Raw genomic sequence first — 6,687 nt, 5'->3', positions numbered from 1 at the left:
ATCTGAACAATCATTCTGGAAAGAACCAGTCTCCCCTTTCCTGCTCTCCTCCACCCCTCACTGTGTGCTGTAAGGAAATGGTGAAATAGTGGGTGGAGTCTCACCCCAGGGACCCTTAGCAAATAGTTCCTCCACACAGCCTCTTGCTTTCTAATGGAAAGAGAGTGGGCAGGGCCGATGTTTCTGGACAACTTGAAAACAGAATGGAGTTCAGTTCTATAAAATAGGCTCTTCAGTTTGTATTATAAACAGTGTGCCATTATGACCCAGAGATTGGCGTCAAAGGAGCATGAACCGCTTGTTCCTAAAAGTCTTGGAATGTGAACAAACATGAACACGTGAGTGGCTGGGCTTCCATAAGCTGAGGGGCTGTGCCCTTGGAGAGGGAGAAGTCCTGGAAAGTGGAGCCTTGTCTTGGGTCTCATCCATGGTAGGCACACTTCACATAGAGACTCACATCGGTCTTACTTGGCCACTTATGGTAGTCACACAGTACCCCTGCATTCAGAACAGCGCTTGGTGTGGACAAAACTTTCCAAGTTATTCTGAACAGAAGAATGAAGGTTTGAATAAAATGATGCTGAGATCTTTGCATCACAAAAGACTGTCTCACTATCCAAATCTGGAGTCTTTCAGTTTTTCTTCATTAATTTTCAGGAGCAATTTTTTTGTTTTTGTTTTTGTTTTTGTTTTTGTTTTTGTTTTTGTTTTTCGAGACAGGGATTCTCTGTGTAGTCCCGGCTGTCCTGGAACTCACTCTGTAGACCAGACTGACCTCGAACTCAGAAATCCACCTGCCTCTGCCTCCCAAGTGCTGGGACTAAAGGCGTGCATCATTACTGCCCGACCGCAATTATTTAATAGTTCTTAATACATAACTGAATAATAGAGAATTACAACTATCTAATAGAAGTCTATTAAAAAAATCAAGCATTGCAGGTGTGGCTGCTGTGTCACATGTACATCATTAGCCTGTGAAGAGGAGAGACGCTATATCTATGCTTAGTGTTCTGACCAATGAATATATGAATGATTAGTAGCCTAACACTCCCTGAAAAGGGGGAACCTGGGGCTGGTGAGATGGCTCAGCAGGGAGCAGCACTGACTGCTCTTCGGAAGGTCATGAGTTCAAATCCCAGAAACCACATGGTGGCTCACAACCACCAGTAATGAGATCTGATGCCCTCTTTTGGTGCATCTGAAGACAGCTACAGTGTACTTACATATAATAAATAAATAAATAAATAAATAAATAAATAAATAAATAACAATTAACAAATGAGAAGGGGGAACCTGAGATGACCATCAGTCCATGTCAGGGGGCTCAGATAGGGAGCTAGCCTGAGACAAGCACCAGCACCAGTGGGGATGTCATAGCATAGGCCTGGAACAGGCACACCATGCCCAAGATGACCCCAGACACTCAGAGATCCCAGGGCCACTTAGAGAAACAAGTAAGATGTGGAGAAATGGAAGAGAAAGGGAAGCAGAAGATGAAGACAGGCAGAACTGGAGACCTGAGGGCAGTGAGGAACAGCTTGATGTGAGGAGCCAGTGATGCCACCGGAGACCATGGTGGGGCCCTGGCCTGCGCTGTTACTAAGGGCCATGTCTGGGTCCATGGCTCTGCAGCAGCAGGGACCTGTTACCACCAAAGACCAGGCAGAGGCCTGTTGCCACCCAAAACATGCTGTGAAGAACTGGCCCCACCCCTCACCTGGGAAATCTAGGGAGAGCTTGCCTTACTGGCATGACAGCAGGAGAGCTCACCCTTGCATCTTGCCAGCTGCAGTACTGGGGAAAGCGGCCTGCACATTTTCAGAGTTGTAAGTGAGCTGGCCCCTGAGGATAACATCACAGGAGACATGGCTCTACCCCTTGTCTCCCAAGCAGTGGTATAGATAAGAGAGATGCATCCTTCTCCTCCCTCACCCTTCATGACCTGGCCCTGGGGTCATGAGAGCTGTTTCTGCCCATCACCAGCTGTAGCACTCTGGAGAGCAGGCCCTGCACCTCTCCTGGGCAGGACATTAGAGCTGGCCCTGGATATGAGGGTTTCCAGTGATCAGGCCCTGAGGGCATGAGTGTGGGAGAGCTGGCCCTGCCCCTCCCCTGCTGCAGCATTCAGAAGAGCACTCTGCACCTGCCCTGGACAGCATAGTAGAGCTGACCCTGAGCTGACTAGAGCTTCCACAATGAGATTATTTTTGTCTATTGGGAGGGGGAGGTTACAAGGGTGAAAGGTGAGTATGAGGGGAGAGGGAGATGAATGGGATTATGTGCAGGATGTGAAATTCACAAAGAACCAATAAAAAGTTAAAAAGTTAAAAAAGAAACACCCAAGCTTTGTCTAAATCTAATTCAATCAGAGGGCAGGTACTTGTCCCCAGAACAGTCAAACTTTGTTTTACCTTTTTGCAAATGGATTGTTAAAGCACATTCCAGCACAATACCGGCCCTTGTTGGTTTGAAGCCCTCTTCAGTAGATACAACCACATCATATTTTATTTTACTTTTCTCTGTTTTGCTTCATAGAAGTTGTGTTATGTCGGGCAGTGGTGGTGCATGCCTTTAAACCCAGAACTTGGGAGACAGAGGCAGGTGGATTTCTGAGTTCGAGGCCAACCTGGTCTACAGAGTGAGTTCTAGGACAGCCAGGGCTACACAGAGAAACCCTGTCTCGAAAAACCAAAACCAACCAACCAACCAAAAAAAAACCCAAAAGCCAAAAAACAAAAGAAGTTGTGTTATGGTTTGTGGCAACATTGTGTGGTGTAAGTCTATTGGCACAATTCTCCTAAAGGTTCAGATGACTACATGCACTTTTAAAAAAAGATTCATTTATTTATTTTATGTGTATGAGTACACTGTACCTGTACAGATGACTGTGAGCCATCATGTGGCTGCTGGGAACTGAACTCAGGACCTCTGCTTGCTCCATCCTTGCTAGTTCTGGCCCCACTCCCTCTGGAGTAATACACTGCAGCTGTCATCAGACACACCAGAAGAGGGCATCAGATCTCATCACAGATGGTTGTGAGCCACCATGTGGCTGCTGGGAATTGAACTCAGGACCTCTGCCGGCCCCACTCGCTCTGGTGTAATTCACTGTAGCCTGTCTTCAGACGTACCAGAAGAGGGTGTCAGATCTTATTACAGGTGGCTGTGAGCCACCAGGTGGTTGCTGGGATCTGAACTCAGAACCTTCAGAAGAGCAATCAGTGCTCTTACCCGCTGAACCATCTTGCCAGCCCCCCACATGCACTTTTTTTTAAAAAAAGATTTTTTTTTTTAATTTATTATATATAAGTACACTGTAGCTGTCTTGAAACACACCAGAAGAGGGCATCAAACCTCATTACAGATGGTTGTGAGCCACCGTGTAGTTGCTGGGAATTGAACTCAGGACCCCTGGTAGAGCAGTCAGTGCTCTTAAGCAGTCGGCACTGAGTCACCTCTCCAGCACGACTACATGCATTTTTGTGAAATGAAGCAGGTATTAGTTATCTTCCTTGTAGTTGTGACAAATAACGCCTAATAGGAACAGCTCAAGGGAGGAGTGTCTCAGAAGGAACGGCCATTGTGGTGAAAAAGTATGTTGTGGGAGTGGCTCAGTCTGCACTGGCAGAAAGAGGAGATGGCTCACCAGGAATGGAAGAGCTAAGTTGGAACCAGAAGTAGATATACCTGTGTCGCCCCCCCCCCACACACCCTCAGGGATATACTTACTTCTGATGGTGAGGCCACAGTTGTCAGAGATCCCCATAGCCTCCAATGAATCCTAATCACAGCACCAAATGTAGAAACACTAGAGCCTAGAGTGGACAGGCTAGGTTCAAATCACAAGGCGATCTAAATGAAGAGATCTAAGATCTAAAACAAAATAGCTTATATAGAGTACTTTTGTGGACACAGCATAATGTAAACAAAACTTTATTTATGCCCTGGGAACAAAAGTCATGGAACTCACCTCACTGTCCAGAAGTGCCACTGACCAGCAGTACGGAGCGTTATGCTAGGAAATGACCCATTCCAGTATATAGACCTGCCTCAGAGATCATGGGTTCAGTTGCAGATGTTTGATATAGGACAGTTATTGCAATAAAGAGAGCAAAGGAGGAAGGAGATGGATTTCCTCCTAAGCCTTTGCTCCATCTCTGCCCCCATCACCCTCACCCCCAACACACATGTAGTATTTATTGTCTAATCTTCAATGTGACACTAGTCACCTGTCAAAGAAAATAGGAGTCCAAGCTTCATTTGGCCAGGAGCTGTGTCTCTGAGTGAGGCTGCCCACATCCTTGGTTTGGGTTTGTTCCTCTTACAACTCATCTATAACCTGAACTTCTCTGATGTAACACGCTCTTGGAAGTTCTGCTGAACAAATACTTCCCAGGACAACCTGAGATGCCCAAGCAATGTAGACAATGTAAATTGACAAAGATCAGATTGAACCAGAAGATGTTGAAAATCTGGGCCTTTAAAAAAAAAAAAAATCACACCTAGGGCGAGCTTTGACAGCTCTTTTGGGACATTGCTTTTGTCATCCTGAGTCTTTAAGCTAGGAATGTAAGCACAAGAACCAAGGTGCTGAAGGGAGCCTGAAGTATAAAAACAAGCTGCAACGAGAGAGCCAGCACACCCTGCACTGCTTGCAGAAACTCCCTAGGGACCCACGCTTACATAAAATTCAACGGAAACCACACCACCGTCTGCACACTCTTTCTCTACTGTAGAGTTTTATAATCTTTGCATTCATCCTTGCTTGAAGACTCTTCTGTTTTCACGGGCTCATGGAGCAATTCCTTGCAGGATAATGAGAGGTTATAGTTGTGTGTTCTAGAACCTTCTGTGTTGAGCTTTAGGTCAAATGACGTCAGATAACATATTCCTCGTCAATTAAGGTCAGAGATTAAGGTGTGTGTTCACACTGTAGGGACTTATGTGTGTACTATGCATTTATTTAAAGGACCCCTGTCCTTGAATGCAACAGGAATGGTGCTGCCTCCTAGTGGAAGAAAAGGGAAAATCAAGAGAAATAGCCATTTGCTTTAAGCAAAGTCAGACTCTAAAAATGAAAATTCCATTCTCTCTGCTCCTTAGAAGTCTGATTTTTGAAGGTTTTTACACAGTCTCTTTCTAAAGGCCTGTATATCTCGTTTGGTAGACTATTCAAAGCCAACAACTGACATGTTTTTGATAACTTCCTATACACTGGAACATGTGTAGAGAAACACAATGTTTGGTGGGATTTCTGATGCTCCTAGAGCACATATTAATCACTTGGGAAGACTGGTGTCTGCCTTAAAAGCAATGCAGAACAACCAACTCTTTATCTGTGTGGATCAGTCTACTAAATGGAGCCCATTGGGAACATAATCTCTTAGACTCTGCCCTCAGAAACAAGCTCAAACCACACACTTTGGCTTTCAAAGGTTTGTCAAATTTCTTGCTACTTCTCCATTACATTCTGTTTGAAGCACAGCTTTAGAGTAGTCCTCTAGGGAGCCAGTTTTAGGCTTACCACTAGAAATCTGGCCTGGCGTAGAAGACAACATTGTTAGAATTCAATTGGAAAGTATTTTAGGAACATTCCTTTGATACACGGTGTCCTTGCTAGGGTTACTGCTACTGTGATAAAGCACCATGACTAAAAGCTGCTTGGGAAGTAAAGGCTTTATTTGGCTTAACTTCCATATCACTGTTCATCATTTAAGGAAGTCAGGGCAGGAACTCAAACAGGGCAGGAACCTGGAGGCAGGAGTTGATACAGTGGCCATAGATAAGTGTTGCTTACTGGCTTGCTCTTCATGGCTTGCTCATCCTGTTTTCTTATAGAACCTAAGACCACCAGCCCACGGTGATGGCACCTCACCTATCAATCACTAAGGAAATGTCCTACAGGCTTGCCTACAGCCTAATCTTATGAATTTTCTCAGTTGAGACTCCCTCATCTCAGAGAACTATTGTTTGTGTCAAGTAGACATAAAACTAGCCAGCACATGGTTAAGAATAAGCAGGGATGTTGTGTGACTGCTTTTGAAACAGTGAAACAGTATCTGGAGCATGAAGCCACCTCTCTGAATGACTTTGCTTGAACGAACCAAGAAGTTGGCTCGCCTGGAAAATCAGAACACCTGTCCACTCACCGTTTGGGCACACCTTCCAAACCACCATTGTAACAGCTTCCGCTCTGAGTAGAACTAGATAAAATCATTTACGAGGAATGAGGAACGCCTAACTACTAACCAGTCCAGAGTGGGCTGTGGTCCGTGGGACTATCTATTGTTCTCTGGAGTTCCCAAACTCTCTTGTGCCTTGTGAATTTCTGAGCCCACCCCACTGGTATCCTATACCAAGTTTTGATTATCTCAAAACTCAATGGAAATGCTCCTTGAAATCTCTCTCCGTACTTTGCATTGTGGCAGGCAGGCTATGTTAAGCACTCAGCTTTCACATTCCTGTTGTGTGCAGGGTGTGCATCTCACCGCACTGGAATAAGCTGTTGGTTGTCCTAATATCTCTACTAGGGTGGAAACCCAATAACAGTTTTTGTGTGCTCCAGCATCTCTCCTAGCGGCTGGCTTTTGGTTTGTTCTCCCTCTCCCCTTCCCCTCCATCCCCTTCCCCTCCCCCTCCTTGAGTGTGTGTGTGTGTGTGTGTGTGTGTGTGTGTGTGTGTGTGTGT

General features: G+C 45.4%; 1 pseudogene; it reads left to right on the top strand.

The window, feature by feature from the left end:
• Window positions 1-925: 925 nt before the first annotated feature.
• LOC116072222 lies at window positions 926-1,049 on the top strand (annotated as a pseudogene).
• Window positions 1,050-6,687: the final 5,638 nt, after the last annotated feature.

The sequence above is a fragment of the Mastomys coucha genome, unplaced genomic scaffold (assembly GCF_008632895.1).
Source record: "Mastomys coucha isolate ucsf_1 unplaced genomic scaffold, UCSF_Mcou_1 pScaffold1, whole genome shotgun sequence".
NCBI lineage: Eukaryota > Metazoa > Chordata > Mammalia > Rodentia > Muridae > Mastomys > Mastomys coucha.
This window is presented reverse-complemented; position numbering and strand designations above follow the sequence as displayed.